The 25,952-nt window shown below is 38.6% G+C and overlaps 1 long non-coding RNA gene across 1 annotated transcript in view; it reads right to left on the bottom strand.

Moving 5' to 3' along the window:
- Positions 1-25,952, bottom strand: part of LOC123613406 (uncharacterized) — a 190,630-nt gene that overhangs the window by 6,163 nt on the left and 158,515 nt on the right. The window contains exon 4 of the long non-coding RNA XR_012501597.1: positions 12,931-13,040. This is a non-coding gene — a long non-coding RNA (uncharacterized LOC123613406). The remainder of the gene's footprint in view (positions 1-12,930; positions 13,041-25,952) is intronic.

Here is a 25,952-nt window from a genome sequence, read left to right as displayed (position 1 = left end):
TGAGACTGGTCAAGGAGCACATGGTACATTTGGCAGTGTGGGTCACAAAATGTTAGCTATAAATAAAAAACAAGATCTTATACCCTCTTTATGGTCATTCTTCCCTCCAGACTATTCATTTAACAAGTATTTGAGCTCCTTCTGTTTGTCAGGCAGTGAGGATACAAAGGTTAATAAGATACAGCTCCTGCCCCCATGAGAGCTCCCAGGCTGGTTAGAACGAGAAACCTTTAAAATCTGACTTCCAGGGCAACCATGATGAGCAGCGATGGGAGCTGAGAATGAGAGCCTGGAAATAAAAGCTCTGCAGCCCAAGCCATTTATTCCAGGTTATAACGTGAAATCTGCCCCCACCCGCTGCCTCCCTGACACCGCTTCTCCATGAGAGCACCAAACGTGAGAGACTGGAGTGAGGCAGAGAAGATTACCCAGGCTTGGAGTGAGCTAAACTTATGAAACCAGCCTGAGAAAAACAAAGAACTATGGATAATGTGTCCCATCAAGCCTGACTCAGAAATTCCCAATGTCCCCTCTGCCAAGCAGTCTAGGTGGGCAGCCTGCGAGCCCAGCTCATGTCCCCATTGGGTGACTTTATCCTAAGGAGAAACAGTAGCCACTGGCTCCTGGTAACAAATCAGGGAGCCTCTCTGGTTATTAAACTCCACCCTGCACACTTTGTCTATGGTCATTTCGCTTACCCCTGCAACAGCTGAATGAACAGAGCTGGAAGAGTAATAATGAGATTGACGTGCAAATAAGTAATTATAATGCAACACAACATGGAAGGACAGATTAGTGAGCAATGAATTCACTGCAGTCCTGGGCTCAGATGCTCACAGAAAACTCAGAAGACTTGTCACCCGGTGATACTTGGAGGAGGACAAAGAGATTTCATGATTCTCATGTGTGGAAGGCGTAAGCCAGGGAGAGAGCATGCATGTTAGGGGAAGAACAGGAAATATGATTGATGTGCTCTGCGAAAGATACACAATTTGACATAACTAGATGCATGTGCTCCCTGTACAGGAGGGGTGGGGGCAGGGCATGGTAGGGGAAGGAGTGAGGAGAGCAATGACACAAAAAGAAAGTTAAATCCAGATTGAGTGTGGCCTTTTGTGCTGTGCCTAAGTGAAGGGTCAGACAAGCCATGTGCCCATGCAGCTCAAATTTGCTCCCTAAAAGGGCATGTTTTAAATTTCCTATAGATTACATAAAGAAACATTTTTACATAAAAAGTGCATATTTTTGTTTTTTCTTGAAAACTCATGTGTCTATAATCACGTAGGTACGGTGCAGTGAGTGGCCCTCTTAAAGCCACAAAGTGACCATGTGGCCATGGACCCTGCCCAGCCCACATCATTCATTTCCTTTCTTGCCTAAGCCTGGAAGACATGTGAGTTTTTCACTCCTGCACTCAGCAATGGAAAGATAGCAAAAGTGTTTTACAGGAATATTGATAAGATCACATTCCTTATTTGTTCAAAACTGTGAGCAAAAAAAGAAGGGTTCACAGAAACTCTACTAATACCAGCCAGCATTTTAATAATTTCAAACTCTCTCACTGTTGCCTATGCAATTTTTAATAGTGTGTAAAATGGATCTCAGAAATACAACTATTTTATTACCAAGTCCTTCTTTTTCTCTCCTTTTGTAAAAGAATTTTCAAATCATGGAGCCCATCCCCAGAAAGCCACAGAAGAGAAATTATTTTATTGTGCTGAACGCCTTAAATAATTCAAATCAAAACAAACTATGAACTTAATATCACTTATCTACGATGTTTTAATGCATATTAAATATCTAGCATTGCTCTGATTGGTTAAATAAAAGTTTATCCCAAGCCCTTCAGCCTATGTATTGTGTTGGTATGTGACCTCAATACTTGGAGGTTTAGTTTTGCCCTCAAATCAGAGGAAAGTTGAGTTTAATAGTATCAGCATCCTTCATTGCAGTACACTGAATTAAAAAAACAATGAACATTTTATCCTCAGGTAACTCTTACAATCCAAAATTCTTAATGAAAGAGATTTACTAAAAGAAGTAGGAGTTTGGTTGGTGTAATTTAGCTTTTTTACTTATTAAGTTTACTAATCAAAGTTATTTAGACATTCTCCAAGATACATAGTTAAGATGCATAAGTGTAAATCTTCTTGAGAAACTGAGTTGCAAAATCCTCTAAAGTAAAAAAAGACCAAGCGAAAATATGAACAGATGCCACCACAACAAATGAGTGCAAGGGGAGAAAAAAATGATTGACAAAAATACAGACCTCTACTATTGACTGAGCACCTTTTAGTGTCAGGTTCCACTTTGGGCTTTTTACATATTACATATTTAAACCTTACAACAAATCTATGAGAAGTTAAGGTCCCCCTTTCGTAAGTGTAGAAGCGGAGGCTCAGAGAGGTTAAGTAATGTGAAGACGTCACAGTTGCAAGAGGTGCTCAGTTTTGAACCCAACATTTGTCTGATCGCAAAGCTATGCTTTTCTTTTACGTACATTAAAGTATAATTGACTTACAATGTTATATTAGTTTTTACATATTACAAAAGGTTCACTACGACAAGTCTAGTTACATCTGTCACCATACAAAGCTATTACAAGATTATTGACTCTGCTTCTTATACTGTACATTACATTCTCATGATTTATTTTATAACTAAAAGTTTGTAATTCTTAATCCCCTTCCCTTGTTTAGCCCCTCCTCCCCACCTCCCTCCTCTCTGGCAACCATCAGTTTGTTTCCTGTATCTATGAGTCCATTTCTGTTTTGTCAAATTTGTTCATTTGTTTTGTTCATTTAGATTCCACAAATAAGTAAAATTCTATGGTATTTGTCTTCCTTTGCCTGACTTAATTCACTTAGCATAATACCCTCTAGGTGCATCCATGTTGTCACAAATAGCAAGATTTCATTTTTTACATCTCAGTAATATTCTTTATCCAGTCATCTATGGATGGACACTGAGGTTGCCTTCATACCTTGACTATTGTAAATAATGCTGCAGTGAATATTGGTCTGCATATATCTTCTCAAATTACTGTTTTCATATAAATACCCAGAAGTGGAACTGCTGGTTCACAATGGTAATTCTACTTTTAATTTTTTTGAGAAATCTCTATACTGTTTTTGCACCAATTTACATTCTTACCAACAGTGTATGAGGGCTCCCTTTTCTCCACATCCTTGCCAACTCTTTTTACTACTTGTCTTCTAGGTAACAGCCATTCTGGTAGGTGTGAGGTGATATCTCATTGTGGTTTTGATTTGCATTTCCCTAATGAGTATTGGCATTAATCGATGACAAAGGAGGCAGGAATATATAATGGGGGAAAGACAGCCTCTTTAATAAGTGGTGTTGGGAAAACTGGACAGCTACACCCACAAAAACTGAAACTAGACTACTTTCTTATACCACATACAAAAATAAATTCAAAATAAATTGAAGACTTAAATGTTAGACCTGAAACTATAAAATTCCTGAAAGGAAACATCAGGAGTACTCTCTTCGACATCAGTCTTAACAATATTTTTTTGGATCTATCTCAAAAGGCAAAGGGAACAAAAGCGAAAATAAACAAATGTGACTACATCAAACTAAAAAGCTCTCGGACAGTGAAGGAAACGATCAATGAAACCAGAAGGCAACCTATTGAATGGGAGAAGATATTTGTAAATGATATGTCCAATAAAGGGTTAATATCCAAAATATATTTGAAAAGTTCATACAACTCAATATCAAAAGTAATAATAATCATAATCCAATTAAAAATGGGCAAACAGGTTTTTCCAAAGAAGATATACAGATGGCCAAAGCTATGCTTTGAAGGGAAACTAAGCACTTAAAATGATACGAGTTATACTGAGAATCGCCCAGTCCTCCTGAAGGACAACTGCTAATCTCAGCTGTGTGAGGGATCTGAAGCTAGATGCACATATTGTGGAAGGGAGGTTTACAGGTCTCTCGTATTTGTTCTTTTGTTAAGGGGGAGCTCCTGCAAAGGTTACACACACGCACACACACACACACAAACACACACACAGCAGCAGCAGCAGCAGCAATATTATTAGCATCAAACTGACAGCAGTCCTATATGTCTCTCAAGTTAGAAGAGGCTGGGCCATTCCTTTCCCAAGAATAGTTAGGCCATTTTAAAGGAGATGAAATGTTAGGCACCTGGACAGGCACTGCCCCTGGCACTGGCGTGGATAAAAATGCACTATTCTGCTGCAAGGAGCAGCAATCAATACATTCACAAGCTATCCATCCTGGCTAATACCCTGAATTGAATCGGGCACCAAAGGCCGTTGAAAAGAAATTCTTAAACCAGAGACCCTCTTTTATCTGTGTCTTTAATATTTCACTGGGTTTGAGGAAACGCTGGCCAAATAACTCCACCAAAGTAGCATTAATTCCATCTAGATATTATTGCAGGTGAAGGAGCCAACAAGACTCAAGGGTAAGAATGAAGCCGCCAAACAAGATGGATGGAACGGCAGCACGAAGACACAGGATAAGTGACTGAGGAGCAGAAAGAGGGCCGGGCCACGGAGGCCAGAAAACCAAAGGCAGCTTTTTGGTACTAAGCTCTGAACAGGAAGATCAGGTCACATCAGAAAAACCCAAAGGAAGGCTTGGAAAGCTCAGATCTCTTCCTAACGGCTTCATCTCATTTACAGATTCACCCAGGTACACATCTACTTTCAAATTTTGCTATCTGCCTAGTGTGAAAAAAACAGAAAGGGCAGGAAATAATAGCCTCAAAAAAAAAAAAAGAAAAGATAGGTAATAGCAGTTATCAGAATTTTAAGTGGAATCATTATTCTAATCGATGTCAACAACTCTGCTGTAAATGGGCTCATTTCCAGAATCTTGACACTTATTGTCTGTCCAGGTTTCACAATTTCTCCTGGTTACAGTAGCATTTGCAAGGGAATCTTATCTTCCTGCCTATACATTGTCTTAGATTTTAAACTCCTGGAGGCAATGATATGTTTTACACTTACTTTTATGTAACCGGCTGCACTTTCTTTTAAATAATAACTCGTTGCCTTTACAAAGCAGATTATATATTTCAGTAGAGTTTTTCCATTGTATCATTTTATTTGACTCCCATTGTCTTGTGGGGACGAGCAGGATGGCATTATCCCAGTTTTACAGTTAAATTTTAAAAAGAATAAATAGTTTCTCAGGAACACACAACTATTAAGGGTTGAGGCAAGAACCTAAGTCATCTGATCTAAGGATAAATGAACCCAATTTTCAGATTTACTTCTTTTCCAAGACGAAAAAAAGCTGCAATTATTTGAATGCATTTGGAATACTGGAAGTCTACTCAGCCTAACTCATGGGTCAAAACCCATGAGCAAAATCTTCAGGACCTGCTGTTTAGCCCAGACACTGTTATAAAGGGCAGTGTAGCAAATTACTTAAGCAGTTGGCAGAAATGTGAGTTGGAGATTTCCTTCGAGGAAGAAATTAATTTTGATTAGGTGCATGTTGAAGTTTAAATGAATACAATGGTCTACTGAATAGCTTAACTATAAAGTAAAGCAAAGGTCATTGCCATGGACTGAATGTGTGTCCCCCAAATTCACATGTTGAAACCTTAACCCCACCATGATGGTATTTGGAATATGGGGGTCTTTGGTAATTAGGAACTTGGTCATAAGGTAATTAGGGTTAGATTAGGTTGTGAAGGTGGGTCACTCATGATGGGATTAATGCCTTTGTACAAAGAAGATGAGATGGGAGATCTCTCTCTTAGGGCACACACCAAGGAAGGCCATGTGAGCACATACACATGAAGAGGGCCCTCACCAGGAACCTGACTGTGCTAGCATCCTGACCTCGGGCTTCTGGACTCCGGAACTTTGAGAAACAAATGTTTGTTGTTTTAGCCACCCAGTCTATGATTTTCTGTTGTAGCAGCCCACGCAGACTGAGACAGTCACACAAGTAGGCAGGTGTCATTCATGGACACAGCATACAAGCTGCTTAGCATCAATTCCATACACCAGGTGGCCTCTGCTGTCATTTGAGAGTGTGACCCTGCAACCCAAGTAATGATTTCTTCTTCATTCTTCTAAAAGGCACTGCACTGAGAATCCTGTTCCTAGTAAGTTACAGCTCCTAAAAATGACACCAAGTAAAGAACTTTTCAAAGCAAGGTTAAATATCTATCAACTGGGTCAATCAAAAATTCTGTAAGTAATATTGGCTAGACAAGTCCATTAGATGATTGCCCCAGGATGCCATTCACTGATCAATGGGCTATTACATATTACTCTCCAAAATAAAAGTAAACACCTCAAAAAAAAAAAAAAAAAAAAAAAGACCACCTTGGAGACACTCTTAGCGAGATGTAATACCTAATACACTGCTCACATAGTGAGAACACTAATACATGTCCAAGGAAAAAAACATAAGAAGTATCTAAACATAATAAGCACAAGTTTCAAGACTCCAAAGGGATGGATGAGTCAAATATTTTTTCTGTGAATTCTTTGGACCTCAGCACGTACATAAATGAGTAAAATGTATAAATGAAATGCCAGAGCTAAGTTATTCAGCCAGGAATAAGGGAGGTGAATATGAAGTCAGTACAAATCGCTGGGCCCTGCTGGGCGGAAAGAGAAGGGGGTAAATCCCATATCTTCTCTTCCTTAGGGAGACTGTTTTCCCACTGGGCCAAAATCAGGTCATAATTACAGTATTCCATATTTATTCAAAAATTATTGACTGAACACTTATAGCGTTCCAGGCACTGTCCTTGACGCAAAGAATAGAGAAGTGAGCGAGAGAGAGAAGGACCTTGATCTAATAGAACTTGTAGTCTGGGGAGAATATAGTTGACACAAATGTAAACAAATAAACGAGAATGCTTCTAAGGATGACACGTTTTGATGAAAGAGATAGAACAAGTTCATGCAACAGATAATAGCCTTGCCAGATGTACTCAGATAACCTGGTATTCACATTTACCTGTATCCTAAATTCCTTTCTTCTTCCACTCCCTGCAGCTGCCAGAGCTGAACCTTTTCTGATGCCTGGAAGGCACTATAATCAGCCCCCCTGGGGCTACAATAACAGACATGCAGAAGACCACGCAACAGTTTACACTTCACAGGTTACATTCACATACACGGTCCCATTAAATCCTCACACCCTAGGAGAGAAGCAGAGTAGACATTTATTATTTGGGGGGTATCCTGCCTCATTTACACCTTCCTAACCATACCCTTATTTCCTCTTGGGGAATTATCTGTCGCCCACTGTTTGCAGTCTGGGTGAGATTATAAATCCAGGTGTCTGTCTGCCACTAGAACCCAAATAGACTTGATTATTTTGCATTGTCCTGGTACATCCAGCATTTGAACATAGAACCTGAACCCTGTCAAAGCTTTCTCACAGAAATTTTAATATTTAATGCAAACGTAGAAGGAAAAAAGATGGTTGGATGTTATTTGTCCTGATAGTATGGCCTGAGACTGTCCCTATTACTGGATATTCCTGTAGTTCCTCCTTTCTTGTCTTCCAAAGAGGCTTTGTTCCAAGTCATTCTCCAACTTCTCCTTTGAATGCTGAATTCTAGGTAGATTTTCAACTAACGTCTTTTGCTCGAGTTACCCAAAGTTTCTGTTGTTTGCAGCCAAAGTTTTCCAACTAATAAACTAGATCATTATGCTCATTTTACCCATGAGGACTGAGACTGAGAGGAGTTACCTGTCTAAAGTCATACCATTAAAGAGTATTGGACCTAGCATTTGAACCTACTTGCTCTTATCCCAAATGCAGTATTCATTCTGTCCCATTTCAACCAATAAAATTTATCAGAAAGCTAAAGATTATAAATTGAAAACATGCATTTACCTCTTCTTCCCCCTCTTCCATCAAATAAAAAAGAAAGTAAAGAAAGTTTTTAAAAACATAAAAACAGATGGATTAAAAAATAAAGGGTCAGTGGTAAAATTCTAGACACTGAAGAGCAGAAGGATGAATGGCACACACAAGAAAACTGAGTCCTAAACCAAGAGTGAGGAAGAGCAGATGCAACCTGATTTGGACGGAAAAATCCCTCAAAAGACACATATGTTGTTTGTGCAATTAATCCTAGAAGAGAATGTAAAAATAAAAGGCTAAAAACTGGAGAAGAGGTATAAAATCTGCTTAGGAATGAATTAAATTGCAGATTCCTTCCAAACCTAACAAAAACGTGGAAGTTCATATTATGTAAAGGTAAAACTGAGCCTCTGGATAGGTCAGAATAAAAGGCAGGAATATGGAAAACCAAGGGGTTGAGTAAAAGTTTTCAAGGAAACACTTGGGGGGAAGGGGTATAGCTCAGTGGTAGAGCATGCACTTAGGTCCTGAGTTCAACTCCTAGTTCCTCCACTAAAAATACAAATCAAACAAAAAAAGAACCATGAGTTCATGGAAACACTAAAATGCACAGCCACCACCCCCCCAACTCAGCTTCTGAAGTATTGGAAGCCATTACATCATCAAGACAGGAAACAGGAGAATTCTTCACTGAGTGACCCAACCAACTCAAGAAATAAGATCTGTACTTACCAATATGACATATTCCCCAATTAAACACCCCCAGTATATTACCCTATAATGAAGCCCACATTTAACTACACACACACACACACACACACACACACACAGATCCTCCAATCAGTGTTTTAATGTTACACTCTTAAATGTGAACAGACAGGGAAAAATCATCAAACATCTAAGAAAAGTTTCAAATATAAAATATACAGACCAAAATACATAAACTAAAAAAGGATCATTTGAAGGAAACAGAACTATGCAGAGAAACAAACACTTTCAAAAACTATAGTTAGTATCCTCAAAGAGATAAAAACATATTGCATTCATGAAAAAAGAACAGAATGCTATTTAAAAAAAAAAAAAAAGAGCAATCAAAGATCAAGAAAAAACCCCTTGTAAACCAAAAATATAATAACAGAAGTGAAAGGCCCAATAAAAAATTGGACACTAATATTGATGAAATATCCCACAGGCAGAAACTTGAGGAAAAAATATTTTTAAAATTAGAAAATAACTTCATGAAATCCAACATTCAAGCAATGGAAATGGCGAAAGAACAGACAAGCAGAAGAGAGCAATATAAGCATAAAATAATTCAAGAAAAATTTCCAGAACTGAAAGATTTGAGTTTCAAATTGAAAGAGCCAATCAACTTTTGAGAAAAAAAATTTTTTTAAATCAAGTCACACTTTGAAATTTCACAATACTAGCGACGAAGAAAAGATACAAATAGCATACAGAGGGGACAAAAACGGGTTACTTATTAACTTCATGTTTAAGATGGACTTCTCAAAATCAGCACTGGAAAGCAAGAAGAAATACTTTCAAAATTTTAAGCGAAAATTATTCCCAACATTGAATTTTATTCCCAACTGAATTCTCAACTGTGGGTACACTGACAATATTTTCAGACATTCAAGATCTCCAAAAATATCTTACACACCATTTTTCAAAAAAATTACTAGAGGACGTACTCCACCAAAATAAGAAAATCATAGGATCCAGAAAACATAGCAGCCAATCTAAGTGAGAGATGAAGGGAATCCCCCTGTCAAAGATGATAATGAAGAGAAATTTCCATCTGGGAGGTGTACAGCTGAACAGATTGAAGCGGGTCAGAGAGGCTCTGAGAGCTACTATTCTTTCAAGAAGACGGACAGAATACCCCACATGTTTGAACTGATTGAAAGGAGACTTAGAAAAATGTAGGAGAATTGGTTAAATACATATAATATATATTAATTTTTAAAAGAACAATTAGCAATTAAAGGGAACAAGGAAGTTATGCAACAAAGGAATAATGGTTGGAATATTCTACCCAAAATAATTATTTAACTATGTTGGCTGAAAGAGAGGTTATGTTTTTATGCACACCTGTGATAGGAGGGGTGATGACAGAAAGGTAAACTTTCTTCTTCCGTAGTGAGAAATGAATAGACACTGGTTAAGATGGAAAAAAATCGATGAGTAGTACCATAACCCATTATTCAGAAATGTGGAGGTGCTTTCCATAAGAGGATGCTGAAAATAGTTGCCTCTGGAATGTAAGAAATGGGCAGGAGAACCTGGGCCAGATATTCTTCCAATAGCCTTGTAGAACTTTACGAGTCTTTAAACTAGATCTTGAAAAAAATTAAAATAACTTTAATAAAAAATAAAAATTAAACTAAAAACACACGAAGGAAGCCACACATCTAAACTTTCTTTCATAAGTCAAGCTTGAGCTCTTTAATCATTAAACCATACATGCTTATTCCGGCAAAAAAAAAAAAAAAAAAAAAGATGCAGTGTGTGTATGTGTGTGTGGTGTGTGTGTGTATCTCTGTGTGTGTGTGTCTTTGTGGTGTGTGTAACTCTTATGGAAAATATTATCCTCTTGCAAGATTGTAGCTGGCAAAGGAGATTGCCTGAAAAGGTTAGAAAAATCACTTTGATTAGACTAGAAGAGAAGACAGTTTGCTGAGAAATCCCAAATCCACCCCAGACTAATGAAACTAATTTCCAAAGACCCTGATGTAATTCTTTGTTCTCCTTCTTGGGCCCCATCCATCTTCTCTGCTTTGGCAGGCAAGAACCACTGTGGCATAAACCTTTCCCTAATTTAATAGATGCTGAGAGACAAAACTGACTGGAGAAGGTAGTTAGAACACCCCGGCAAACTGGATATTTACTTAACACTTGAATTTTTCCAATTAAACAAAGGTTACAGTCCCCTTCACTAATGTGTCATTTAGAATCTCTGCACCTTCTTTGAAAGAGAGAACTTTCATCCTTACAGGGAGACAAGGTTTTCCAGAGTTTTAAAGCTTCATTTGAGTGGGCTAAAGTAAGGGTATTTCACCATCATCTTCAGTTTTGAAAGTCTATGCTAGTGCCCATGGTATTGAAATGTTCAGCTAGGCAAAAATCACTTTGAGACGTACACACAGGAAGCACACCCCTCATATGCCCCAAATATACACACGGCCATACAGTACAAAACCTAATTAAGCTGCAGTGTATAGCCACATTAACAGATGTTTAAGCTGTGCCATTTTGTTTCTTCACTAGTTTTCTATTCTCCTTGGCAGTGACTCTCAAGTTTAGTCTGGGGTGCTTTTTTTTTTTTTTTTAATGCAGGTTCTCAAGCCCCCAGGGATGTGGAGTCTTTGTTGTCTAGTGTTGAGTCTGTAAATCTGCATTTTTAACAAATCCCCCTCCATTCCCTGATGCCAACGCAATATTTATAACACACAGGTGTGTGGGATAAAATTTCAGTTCCTTATCACAGCAGATACAGTCCTCCTAATCCAGCCCTGGCCTACTTCTGTTAGCTATACTTCTTACATCCCACAGTGAACGCTACTGCTCTGGTGGAATTCGCACGTTTCCAGGCTATTTCATACGTGCCTACCGTATTTCACATTCCTGGAATACATGTCCCTAGCCAATATTTATAATTTAATTTTCTCATCATCCGTCATATCTCCTGGGAATAGCAGGCTCTTGGGGTGGAGGCTGGGGTGTGCTCTTTCATTCCAACTCCTCACTCTAAACAGACTTCATAGCATCTGCTAACCACATTATCTACTGCTTCCACCACAGGGAAACAGGAGTGGGCATGTGAGAGCAACCAAGTATTTTCCTTGGGTTTTTCAAACTGGAAACTTAAAAAAGAGATAGACCTTTGCTAGTGAAAAAGCTAAAAACAATGTAAAGGACAGGCGCTGTGTGACGACTTGTCCCTTGAAAATGGAGGAAGGCAAACGGCATAGAGCTAACATTCACAAAGGAGCAGAAACAGTTGATAAATGTGAATTGGTCAAAATATAATTTGGTACAGATATTAATGACTATATATCTTAAGCTAAATATTCAGAAAGAACTATTACATGACTGAAGCTCACATGAGTATATTTTATGTAGAAAAAATGTATTTAATTCTAAGATTTACTTAGGACTTTAGCATTGCTCATAGTTTACTTCAGAATGCCAAAAACATCTAATATGATAGCAAAAATCAATATATAGTTAAGATAAATAATTTCTTATAAATTGCCCTAGAATCATAGAAAATTATAACATTTTCTGTGTCATAGATGCCTTTGAGAAATTGGTGAAAGTTAAAGATTCCCTGGGGCAAAAAAAATAAAATGCACATTCACACAAATTTTGACAATTTCTAGAGAATCACAGATGCCCCTGAAGCCCATTCATGGACCTCTTAGACTTTCTTGGGCTCAGTGAGGCTTGTTTTTGTTCTTTTTTCCACATCTGCTACACCAGCCTACCTGTGTACATAAAAATGGATAAAGTAAATTGGCATTTGTGAGAACTGACATATATTTAGTTTCCAGGTCAGAGACGGTAGACAATAAAATAGATTAGAGAGTTCCAAGAGACAATTAAGAATCAAGCAAAACCTTAACATAATCAATGGTAAAAACATCTTTCTTCTCTCTAGTTTAGGTTTGATTTAGTTTTTGCTTTATTTGTTACTGTTGGTGGAAGTGTTTGCTTGTTTTTCTTATGATTTCTTAGTATATTTGTTTTGTCTAGTATAAAATACAAATGCTTTTCTTATGGTTTTCTTCAGATTTCCTTATGATTATTGAAGCAAAATACAGGTACTTACTTGCCATATTCCAGGCACTTGGTCTTCATATCTGTTGACTATGAAGATGGGGTAATCTTTCTATAGCAAATAGGTAATTCAAGATTGAATACAGTACAGATTTTACATATTGAATGGAGATTCTAAACTGTCTTTACAACCAGCATCTCACGAGATAATTTTTAGACTATTTCATAATCTGACATTTCACATGACAGTTTATACTGGTTCCAAATTATTACATGCCTATTAATCTTCTTTATCTTACTTACAGCAAATTACTTATGAGCAGGTTTCAGGCCTTCTATTTTCCAGGTGATTTTCACAAAGTATTTCAGTCAACGGTTGTGAGCTGCATGTGACAGAGACAATTCACACTGCCCTACGGGACAAAAAGGAAGGGGAATGTTACTGTCTTCAAAAACTGAGAAGGTTGATGATAATTCTTCCTTCTGACACAGCTGGGTCCAGGGGTTCAAACAATGATGTCAAGGGCCAATCCTTCCTTATTTTGCACAGCATTTCTCTGTGCTGCCTTCATCATTTGATGGGTTCTTTCCATGTGGTGGATCTTAGCACCTCCAGGTTTACACTCCCCTTGAATTCTTCTTCCCAATTATACATTCTCGCACATTTCTGGAATTGACCGCCATGTCCCCAACTTGACTAGTGGACACATCTCTGAACCAGTCTGGACACAGGGATCAGTTCTCTACAAATGATAGGAGTTAAGAACTAAGAAGAGGTACCTGCCCAAGGGAAAAACCAAAGTGTTTCTATCAAAAGAATGGCAATTATCAGAAGAAAACTGGGGGCTGGACAGGAGAAAGCAACATACATCTACTGCATGGAGTTTATTAGCTTTAAGTACATAGCTAACACTCTTTGGCTAATACAGCAGCCTCTCTCGTTCAAGACTGAAGACAAAGAATCATTCTGTGTCTGTCTTAGGGTCCACTTGATCATAAGGCAGAAACACCCACTCAGTATAGTCCAAATAAAAGCTGGTTTTATTTCATCCTTAACCAGTCTCACTGTAAGAATTACAGCAGGCTCTCCAGAAATCTTGGAGGTTGTCTGGCACTACATATGTGTGTGTGTTGGGGGGGGGGGTGCTACAGGGTGGATGGAAAGGACATGTCTCTTATATTCTATGTGTCTTTGTGCATTTGTGTGTCTTTTTCACTCTAAATCAATTTGTTGCTTAGCTCATTTATTCCAGGTTTTCTGTGTAGCCTCTTACAGGCCTGAAGTTCCAGAAATAGAGAACTTAATACCAGAATGCACAGGGACTTCTAGCTCTGCTGCCCACAAATATCTCAGCTCTTTAGTCCAGATCTGAGGGACCAACAGAGCTCAGGGATCTATTCCCGGTCCCCTCGGTAAGTTGTCCAAAGTAGGAGTAGAAAGGGGGAAGGGGCTTGAGGATGAAGGCCACATAGTTCAAAGGAGTCCTCGGTCTGGAGCTAGGGGCTGGGTAGGTCCCTTGAAAGTGGTTGTGGAGGCAAAGAGGAAATTACTGACATGTGTAATGCAATTTGATACAAAATTTAACTCAGCATTTTACCTCAACTATAAAAGAATAACACAAGTGGAAATAGAAAAAAAAGTAATACTGTAATAATGAGAATTTCCTTCTATTTGTCAGGCCAAAATCACATTTTTATTTAAGGAAAATGTAGAGAATGAGGTAATCTGTGTATAAAATAAGAATTTCATCTGTCCATCTTAAAGCAAAGTTACTAAAAATGCTAAATGTTATGAAATAGATAAGTAATTATAGTTAGTAGATTTGGACTTTTAAGGGATAATAAAAGTAATGAACTTTTAACTCTCACCAAATGTAAGAATGTCTGATATTAAAATATATTAATATTTACATGTCTTTAAAATTCATATTGGAGTTAATACTAAAACGGTAAATAATATCTACTTAAATAAATATGTTGTTTCAAAGACAGTAATATAGTACTACAATTCTAGCTTCTAAAAATTCACTAAGATATTTTTTACAGTTTTAGCTGTATTTTCCTTTTTCTCTAAATCTATTGATATTTTTAAAATATAAATGAACACATTTCTCCACTATATTTGAGTAAATTGAATCAACCACCCTAAAACGTATGATTCTAGTGCATGTTACTTTTCAATGTTCTATTTAAAATTAACCAACTACCAAGAAAACCCGAATGCTATTTACAACAGTACCTTCTAGAAGAGGGAAAAACAAAACTGGTTTAATTCATTGTACAGCAACATTTAGAACATCTAGAAGTAGAAAACATGACAAATATTTTCTATTTGTTTTTATGACTTTGTACATAGTCGTTTATATTCCTACATGGCAGCGGTGGGTGTGGGGGAGGGGAGCTATCACTAGACTACAATGAAATAGTTCCTTTTAAAAATCTTAAATCTTTCCTTGCTGTTGTCAGTGTAGGGTCATTAGTTGTGCTCATAATAAGCCTGTTGCCATGAAATCTCTAGTGCATGAAGCAAAAAAGAAAAATTCCTAAGAATCTCCAGTTCCCTGAAATTTCTGAGACTGTCTTTCTGGAATTTACATCTCCGAGATCCCATGTAGACATTCACCTTTCTGGGGAAGCAAGTTTTATAACAGTTAAGGCAACTGTAGTTAAAAGGCAAAACAGTTCAAATCAGACAGAGTAGTGGTTGAATTCCTCCTTCTCTACCTAGTGCCTGTGAGATTTGGGACAAAATTACATAACTCCCCTCAGCCGGTTTCCTCATCTATAAAATGGGTACATACCTCATGAGTTATTGTGTGGATTAACTGAGGTAAAGTGTGTAACGCACTTCAGAAGGTACCCACACACGAAAAATATGCAGTCAATGGTAACCACTGTTGAGAAGGAATTCATTATTAAGAAAAATAATAGGGAGAGGGTATTGCTCAGTGGTAGAGTGCATGCTTAGCATGCGTGAGGTCCTGGGTTCAATTCCCAGTACCTCCATTAAAGATAAATAGATAAATAAATAAATAATAAATAAATAAGCCTAATTACCTCCCTTGAACAAATAATAATCATAATCATAATCATAATGATGTAATAAAGCAGGGCTATTCCTACTTCTGAGCTTATATATTATACTGCTTTTATAATACATATGGTAATTATTTTTCCGAATCTCTCCCACCCATCCTTACTGGATAGTGAGCCCCTTGAGGAAAATGAATTTGTCTTATATTTTCATACTTAATTCAGATCTTGGCACATACAAGGTCTTAAATAATTACTTGTAAATGTAACTGAACCTAAAAATGCCTGCAAGCCCATTATTTCTTCTAGGAGGCAGAACTCTGCAGCCCTTTATTCTATTTTGCATAGTTGAAATGCATAAGATACACTGGTCCCTGAAACCTTCAGTCAAATGCCAGAAAAGACAAGGCATTTGTAGAACAGCCTACATGGTGCTTTTTAACTGGTAGAGGAGCTTAAAACTCTCAAGGTAAGTACTGAGTTAATGTCTAACAAAACCTGACTGCTATTACATCTTATGTTCTTAGCGATTGGTATGGAAAAAAGAAGCTGCAACATTTTTTGAGATATTGCATCAGAATTTTTGGTTCTGGGCTCCAACCCTTGCTGCATTAATTTACATTCTGAAGGTTATCTTCAGAGCCAGAAGGGTGAGAAACAGAAAGGTTTAAAATAAAAAATTTCTAGGGGTTACTATATCTAAAAATCCTTGTATTTTAAAATTGGCTTCACGCTGATAAAAGGACTCTGATTGTGCTAAGAAACAGCCTTAATTCTTTTCCCCCTGAAAATGTACTTTTCTGGTGTGGGAGAATACACTGAACTACTTTTGCAGTTACGTTCGTGGATATTTCGTAGACTGCATGGACTTGCGGGTCCTGAAAGGGTTAGCATTTCTCTCCTTTGGGATCCTGACTCAACTCCAGGACCAAAAATCAGCAAACTAAACTGCATCCTAGTTAGGAGCTTTGAGTGCCTCCCACTTGTTTCTAAAGGTGCCTCGAGGGCTTATCTGACATAGATAAATTTCGGCACACACTGAAGTTGGGTGCTAAATTGCAAGAATGGGGACAAGTGGACTAAAGTCAGATCATCTAACACTTGACAGAGAGTAAGGAAGAAATGTTTTTTCTGAACTAGGAGCAGAAAAGAGGGTGATAAGGTGAGGCTGCAATGCTGAGGAAGAGAAGGAACTTGAATGTGAAGGGTAAAGAGAGGGGGGAAGGTCATCAGTGGTCACTAGGTAAGGATTCAAATCAACCATTGCAAATCATCCCGTTCCAAATCCAGAGAAGCTCCTGCTTTTGACAGAGTGAGTGCCCCTGTTTAATATAGTCTCCAGCATTCTTTTCGATTGACAATGCTGAGAGGCCCTTGGGTTCAGTCCTCGGTCCTCTTTTCTTTCCCTTTTATAGTCCTCTGTCTTTAGCAAACTTATCTAGTCACATGGACTTCAGCTCATTTATATACCCTGATAACTACCAATTTTTATTTCCTAAGCTCCACCTCCCTGCTTCACATTTCAGTGTGAATACCTCAGCCACTTAGCTGCATCCCCTCCAATCCCCTTGATCATCCTGCAAATCTGCTTTGCTCCAATTTTCCTTGACTTAGTAAATGATGCCATCTACTCCTTCCACTTTCCCTGACAACACCCTGGTCACAGCAACTGCCCTATCTTGTCTGGACAGCTCCATCTGTCACCTCAAATGGTCTTTCTTTTGACGGCCACTTTAGAACTCCCACTATCCACTTTTCATACTACTTGCCACAGTGACTTCTTTTTTCTTTCAAGCAACAGTGTTTGATAGTGTCACATTCCTGAAAGAGGCTTTACAAGGTTTACCTTTGCTCTTAGAATCTAATCTCAAATTCTTAATGTAGCCTAAAGGCCCAGCACAACCCGGTCCCTTTCAATGACTGCTTTTCCTCTCCCTCCTTAAACTCCAGACATACCAGGCCCTCAAACATGCAAAGATCCATCTGAGTGCAGCGCCTTGGCACTCTTTTTCCACCCTAACTCTCAAGCACCTTTACAGAATAACTTCTACTCATCTCTTAAGACCTACTTTAAATGCCACCATCTCTGAAAAAGCCTTCTCCACGTTCCAGACCGGGGTAAGTATGCACTTAGTTTCCTTCTCCTTTTTCCATACTGTAAATATAAGATCCTTTATACAATTTTTGTGTACAGGCATACCTCATTTTATTGTGTGTTGCTTTATTGAGCGTCAAATATATTGCATTTTTTACAAATGAAGGTTTGCAGCAATTCTGGGTTAAGATAGTCTATCAGTGCCTCTTTTCCAACAGCATTTGCTGATTTCATCTCTCTGTGTCGCATTTTGATCATTGTCCCACTATTTCAAACTTTTTTCACTATTGTTATACTTGCTATGGTGATCTGAGATCAGCGATCTTTGATGTTACTGTCATAACATCAACACTGTTTTGGAGCACCACGGAACTTGCCCATGTAAGACCACGAACTTAAGTGATAAATGTTGTGTGTGTTCTGACTGCTCCACGAGCTGGCCGTTCCCCCACCTCTCCCTCTTCTCAGGCCTCCCTAGTCCCTGAGACACAACAATACTGAAATTAGGCCAACTAATAACCCTACAATGACCTCTAAGTGTTCAAGTGAAAGAAAAAGTCACACTTCTCTTACTTTAAATCCAAAGCTAGAAATGATGAAGCTTAGTGAGGAAGGCATGTCAAAAGGCTGAAAGCGAGGCCTCCTGTGAATGCAAGGGGAAAGTTCTTGAAGGAAATTAAAAGTGCTACTCCAGTGAACACATAAGTGATTTTAAAAAAAAAGGTGAAACAGCCCTATCACCAATATGGAGAAAGTTTTAGTGGTCTGGATAGAAGGTCAAATCAGCCACAACATTTCCCAAAGCCAAAGTCTAATCCTAACTGTCTTCAAGTTTATGAAGGCTGAAAGGTGCAAAAGAAAAGGCCGAAGCTAGAAGAGGTTGGTGCAGGAGATTCAAGTTGGTTCAAGAGCTCTGATGGATATGGACGATGAGATTAATGTTGTTTTCATGCTTGCTAACACAACATCCATTCTGCAGCCCATGGATCAAGGAATAAATTTTGAAGTTCAAGAATTCCACTGTTAAGAAATGCATTTCATAAGGCTATGGCTACCATAGATAGTGATTCCTCTGATGGATGTGGGCAAAGTAAATTGAAAACCTTCTATGAAGGATTCACCATTATAGATCCGTTAAGAACATTCATGATTCGTGGGACAAGTTTAAAATACCAACATTAGTAGAAATGTGGAAGAAGTTGATTTCAATCCCCACAGATGACTCTGAGGGGTTCAAGACTTCAGTGGAGGAAGTAACTGCATATGTGGCAGAAACAGCAAGAGAACTAGAAGTGGAGCCTGAAGATGTGACTGAATTGTTGCAATCTCATAATAAAACTTCAGCAGATGAAGAGCTGCTTCTTGTGGATAAGCAAAGAAAGTGGTTTCTTGAGTTGGAATCTGTTCCTGGTGAAGATGCTGTGAAGGTTGTTGAAATGACAATAAAGGATTTAGAATATTACACAAACTTAGTTGATAAAGCAGCAGCAGGGTTTCAGAGGACTGACTCCAATTTTGAAGGAAGTTCTACTTCATGAAAAGAAGAGTCAAACGATGTGGTAAAATCTCTGCTGCTAAGAAACTGCTACAGCTACCCAACCTTTAGCAACCACCACCCTGATCGGTCAGCAGCCATCAACATCTGCACCAGCACAGATGATGGTTAGCAATTTTTAGCAATACAAGTATTTTTTAATGGAGGTAGGCACATTATTTTATTAGACAATGCTATGCACACTTAATAGATTATAGTTTAGTGTAAAGATAACTTTCTATGCATCAGGAAACCAAAAACTCTGATTGTTTTATTGTGAAATTTGCTTTATTGCAGTGGTCTGGAGCTGAACCCACAGTATCTCCAAGGTATGCTTGCATTGTCAGTCTCTTCCTAATTAGTCCGTGAGCTTCAATAGAAGCAAAAACAATGTCTGTAGGGTCATCTACTGAATGTTCAGCAGCTAGCAAACTAGTTGGCATGTACTTTGTACAGGAAGCAAGGATATGAAAAGATTGACTAAAGATGGCAGCTGTATTAGTTAGGGTTCACCAGAGAAACAAAACCAATAGGATAGAGACAAAGAGATTTATTATGAGGAACTGCCTCGTGTGATTATGGACCCTGGAAAGTCCCAAGATCTGCAGGGTGACTTGGCAAGCTGGAAACCCCAGAGAGCTGACGATTTCATTCTAGTCCAAGTCTGAAGGTCTAAGAATCAGGGGAGACAATGCCCTAGTTCAAAGGCTACTAAGCAGGAAGAATTCTATCTTACTTAGGGAAAAGTCAGCCTTTTGATTCTATTCAGGCCTTCAACTGATTAGATGAGACCCACTCACATTATGGAGGACAATCTTCTTTGCTCAGTCTATGGATTTAAATGTTAATCTCATCCAAAAACATCCTCACAGCAACATCCAGGATAATGTTTGACCAAGTGTCTGGGTATCCTGTGGCCCAGTCAGGTTGGCGTATGAAGTTAACCATTACAGCAGCCAAATAATTCCACAGGCTTGACTTTTTATTGGACATCAAACATCTTTATGTCTCCAAAATATTAATGTCAAAGCCAATATCCTAACACACAAAGGGTATTGGGAAAGTCAATTTGTCTGAAACGCTGCCGGACAACTCTACTTATGATTTTCTTTTGTAACTGCTGAGCTGCATTTTACTTCAAAAACACAAAAGCCAGAAAATGCTGGTAGAACTAATCATGTTAGACTGTCTGTGGTCTCCCTCTACATCCCCACCAACACCACACATACATGCCCAACCACTCTAACACAAGTCTGTGTGTTTTTTTTTCTGAAGTTCTAGAGACAACTAAAGTAAGTCACAGTAAAGAAAAGGCAATGTAGACCTGGATACTCAATACAATTTTTCTCAGAGTCTAAGGGAAAGAATTTTTAATAAAAAGTTAGCTATTTCGTTAGCTATTTACAGGGGCTCTCGTAAAGGATGATCCACGGTCTCTAGCTTTGTTTCTCTGTAAGTTGCTCCTCGTCTTTCCATCCTCAAAGACGCAAATCCTGCCCTCATTTTGAAGAAATTCTCAGTCTTGTCATAGGGTCCACTGTGTTCCCCTATCCACAGCTCATCGTAAAACACAATTATGCACTTTGGTACATTTTCTGAAGAGTATTCCTTCTATAAAAAGGGGGCAAAGAGTTCCAGCAAAACACTGCACAGTGGGGGAGTTTGGACACTTCAAATCTAGTTGACCTGGATGGCTTTTAATACATTGGGTTCTTTCAGTAGTCATTTCTCCAAATGCTATGTTTGTGTTCCTTCAAAATCCACACATTGAGATCCTAATTCCCAGTGATGGTTATTAGATTTGGCCTTTGGGAGGGAATTAGATCTGGCCTTTGGGAGGGAATTAGATCCTGATGGTGGAGCCTTCATGAATGGGACTAGTGCCATTATAAAAAGACACAAGGGAGCTTGCTTTCTCTCTACTCTCTGCCATTGTGAGGATGCCATGGACCATGGTGGCACCCTGATCTTGAACTTCCAGCCTTCAGAACTGTGAGATATAAATATCTGATAAGTCACCCAGGCTATGGTATTTGTTTTCTTAGCCCAAACTAAGATACCAAATATACAGTATTTATCATGTCCCTATTACATGCCAGGCACTCTTCATTTTGAAGGGTCACCACCAACATTAGGTAAAGATATGCCCCTTCATCCTTTCAACTATCAGAATACAATATATACACACACATACATGCAAATACACTCCCATGGAAAAACAATACTTTCCCAAATGTAAATTTATCTGCAAAAGGTTCCCCTGCCCACAGGGCGGATAGCATTTTACATTTCAATGCAGAGCAAGCAGTCTGAGTTCCTCTTTATGCACTCTCTCATTCATACCAAGTCAGGCTATACTTTTGGCTAAGAAATGAGCAGGTGGCATGTATAAACAACATACACATCTGCCTCACATCACGGGTCCTAGGTAAAAAAATGACTTGAAAAAAACCTTTGAAATTATGTAATTTTTTGTTTCTCCTTTTACAATTGTCCAAATTCTTCCCACCCCCACTTCCTGGTTTCTATAGGCAGAAGGAACAGAAGAGGGTAAGGAGGATGGGTTTTCCTTCCAGTTATAAATATATACCATGTAGATCTATGTATATAAAAATATGTGTGCATATATAAGTATACACACACACATACATATATTTACATGTATTTACATAGTCAAACTTGATGTGTCTTAAAATGAAATGTAACATGTTGTCAGAGGAAAGCTCTTTTCCAAATGCAACTTTGCAAGATGGATTTTGAAACTAGGATCATACTATGTAGTCACTGGGTTCTTGAAAGGTGACCTTCACCCCCAACTACATTAGTCAGCAATTCAACTTTCTCAGTATCTTAAAGAGGTGATAATAGCTGCAAATTGTCCTGACATATGCTGCCAGCTGCTTCTCTAAAGTGACAGTTACACAACTTGCTTTCTCTCAATTTGATTTTTTTTAAAAAATTGACTATAATCCCCACACTGTACGTATCATACCCATGACTCATTTATTTTGTAACTGTAAGTTTATACCTCTTAATCTCCCCTGCCTATCTCTCTTGAGAGAGAAATGTCCTTCTTGAAATACATGCTTAACCTGGCTTCCAGGATGCCACACTGCCCTGAGTCTTTCTCCCACTTTGCTGGCTGCTCCTTCTCTCTCTCCTTGCTTGTTTCTTCTTGTTCTTATTTCTAAAAATTGAAGTGCTCCGGAGCTCCATCCTCAGCCCCTTACTCTTTTCAATCTACATTAATTCACCAGTAACACATTCAACTTTAAATATTATCTATACATATACCTTCAAACGTATATCCATTTGCAGCCTTTCATCGGCACTCTGGATTTATACACACTGCTTATTAAATATCACCACTTAGATGTCTAATAGGCATCTTACTTTGAACATGTCCAAGACAAAACCATTTAAGAAAATCCGCTCTCTTTAAAATCTCCTAAATTTGCTCTTCCCTCATACTTCCCCATCTCAATGAGTGGCAGTACCTCCCACTTCGTCATCCAGGTCAAAAGCACTGGAGATATTCTTGACTTCTCTCTTTTCCTCAACCCACATATCTAACCTATCAGAAAATTCTACTGATTAAACTTCTGACACTAATCCTAAAATCAGTCTCTTCTTACCACCTCCATCACAACAACCCTAATAGAAGCAAGGGTGCTATCAGCCTAAAATCATCATTATACGAAGGTTTTAAAGGTACCCACTTTGGGCAAGAATATTGCTGGATGAGGAAATGGGGCATCCGTGAGATTTAGAAAAATGTACCCCTTCTGTGAGCACATGGCTTGGCAACAGATGACTTTCAAAGATTGGGAAAACGCTCTCCTTCCTCTTGGGGTAAACAACCCCGGGCCAGGGCACAAAGCTTGGAGAGCAGAGCTCCAGCTGTACTTCAGCCCCTACCTGAGACTCATCCTACATGACTGTCCTCAGCAGCCCTGAGTCCAGGGCACCACTGCCCCACCCGGAACACTGCATTAGCTTCCTGCTCGCCTCCTCGCTGCAACGGGAGTCCTGCCACAGCCAGTTCTCTGTATCACTTCCAAAGCGGCATTTCTGAGTCATAAAGCTGACAAGGACTCTCTCCGTACCCAAACCTGATGCACGTTCCTCTGTGCCCTCTTCTCCACTAGATCCCAAACTTGGGTTCTGTCCTTGGCCTGCGGGGTCCAGTTTTTGCAAGAAACCTGCTGCATCAGTTTGGTGAGACTCCCAGCCAACCCTCAACATCTAATCAAATCCCTCCTCTCTCACCTTCAGTGTCTGATCACCTTTGATATCTTATCGCTCAGCAAGAATCCTGCCAAGTCCGTTTAGCCACAGTCTCCCTTACCCCTGATGTTTCCTTTCAGTAATTTTCCATCCACTGGCACTGACCCTTCCCTTTGGTTGTAAATCCCTATTTGTCCTTACGGTATCGGGAGCTGAGCCCTATCTCTCTCCCCTACTGAAAAACCCCCTTAATAGAAGTCTCCTCTTAAATAAAGTCTTCCTTATCATTTTTAACAATGATCATGAAGAATTTCTTGAACAAAGCGGATCTCAGAACACCCCGACTTAAAGATCTCCAATGACTTCCCATCACATTCAGAATAAAATACAAACTCCTTACCATGGCCAACAAGGCCTTGCACGGTTATCATCCTTCCTTCTCCTTATGACATCTTTCTGCATTTTCTGCCATAGTCACTCTTGTCTAGTCACGTAGCTTTCTTGCTGTTTCTCTAGCACACCAATCTGATTCTGCCTCAGGACTTTATAGCTCATGTTTCTTATACATATATATGTATATATATATATATATAGAATCATCTTCTCTGAGATCTTTGCATACATTGCTATTTCAATTTATTCCAGTCCTCTTTAAAAAGTTCCTTCCTGAGTGTCCTATATCTCAAATAGCACAAACACACACACATACGCATAAACTTTCGCCCTCTATCCCCTTCCCCTAGTTTATTTTTACAGAATTTATTACAACATTACATGTGTTATACTCATTCTTTTTTTTTTTTAATTATTTTTGCTTTTCCATCTAAGTTGTATGGTTGTTAAAGGGACTTTATGTACCTTATCACTGCCTCCTCCAGTGTCTAGAACAGAGATCGGCTCTAGCAGGTCCTCAATACTTACTGAATGAATGAATGATATTTGCCACGCTTATAAACCACCTTTACGATCGCTTATTGACAGTATTTTATTTAAAAATGCATGTCTTTTTATTTAAATGGCTATATTTTAAGTTAAAATTTTTAATTTAAATTAGGAAATGAAAGTAATTAATTAACAGTAGCATTTGACACAAATAGGAGGTGGTAATCTGAAAAATGGATATGTTGAAAACAATATAGTAGTATGGCATTTCAATTAGCTATTACTCTAGTCAAAGATTCTGAGTGTGAGCCTTCCTCTGTTAAAAAAGATTACAAGGTATTGGAGAAGTCATAAGAACCTACCAGCACCCAACTCTGACTTTCTCCTCCTCGGTAAATCAAAGCAATCCAGAGAAAACTGAAGAAGAGAAAAACCTTTTCACTTACGAGATTCAAAGTTATCAAATCCCATGCCATTACACTACTTAAGATCATCACACATGCTATCAGTAGTCAAATTTTCATAAACTAGGATGCCCTGCGCTAGATGGTTAAGCCCCTCTTATTTCTCTATAGGGAATAAAAGCAGCTTGCCCACGTTCACACAAATGTTCAGGGTGGACTAACACTTGGAACCAGATTTTCTGATCTTACCCTAGGGCTCTGTGCACTAAATTAACCATCTCCCCCATCTGACATCAAAACTGTACTTGCTGTCTCTCTACACACCTGTAATCTGGCTTTAGCCTTCCCTAAAGTGATCAAATATTCCAAGTCTGTACCATGAACTGCACTCAAAGCTTACCCATGGGTTAAATCAAGGTCTAGGAGAATGACACAATTTACAATCCTTAATGCAAAGTCAATTACACCACAGGGCTCGTTGTTTTAAGAGCTGACATCATTTGCATATGTGAAATGAAGTTGACGTGCAGTTGAAATGACAGAAACAGATGCTTCTGCCATCACTTAATATGAAACATAATTTCCCATGCTGGTGAACAGAAGGCTATCATTTACAGAGGCTTTGGAGCAAAGGGTCTTACATCTTAGCATCCATGGAGTATAAAATGTCTCCGAACTTTTCCCAAAACATGTTTTGTTTTGTTCATTTAATGCTATACATTCCTATATCGGTTTAGGTTATAAACCCCGCTGCTTAATGGTTATCCACAGGCTGACAGACTCACTCCTGCTTCTAAGATATAAATCCCCAGACTGAAAACCTGAGCTTCTGAAAATTTAAACAACTTAAAATATCCAGTCAAGAATCTTTAAGTTAAAATTCTAAGTTTGCTATAGTACAATGGTGATTTAAATGCCCCTATTCATCAAGTTTTCCAGCCTAAATTTATTCATTACTCAACAGATATTTGTTGTTTGGAAACAACATGGTACAGTGTTGAGGGCAAGAAATGTGCCCTAGGAACATATACAGCTGCCTCTCCCACTTACTAGTTCTATGGTCTTGGATTAGAAACTCGGATCTTCTGAGACTCTACTTCCTTTCTACGCAAAAAAATGATCATGCCTTTCAAGGCTCTTGTGGAATCAA

Source organism: Camelus bactrianus, chromosome 22, assembly GCF_048773025.1.
Source record: "Camelus bactrianus isolate YW-2024 breed Bactrian camel chromosome 22, ASM4877302v1, whole genome shotgun sequence".
Taxonomy (NCBI): Eukaryota; Metazoa; Chordata; class Mammalia; order Artiodactyla; family Camelidae; genus Camelus; species Camelus bactrianus.
The sequence above is the reverse complement of the archived record's forward strand: the minus strand, read 5'-3'. Positions and strand labels throughout refer to the sequence as shown.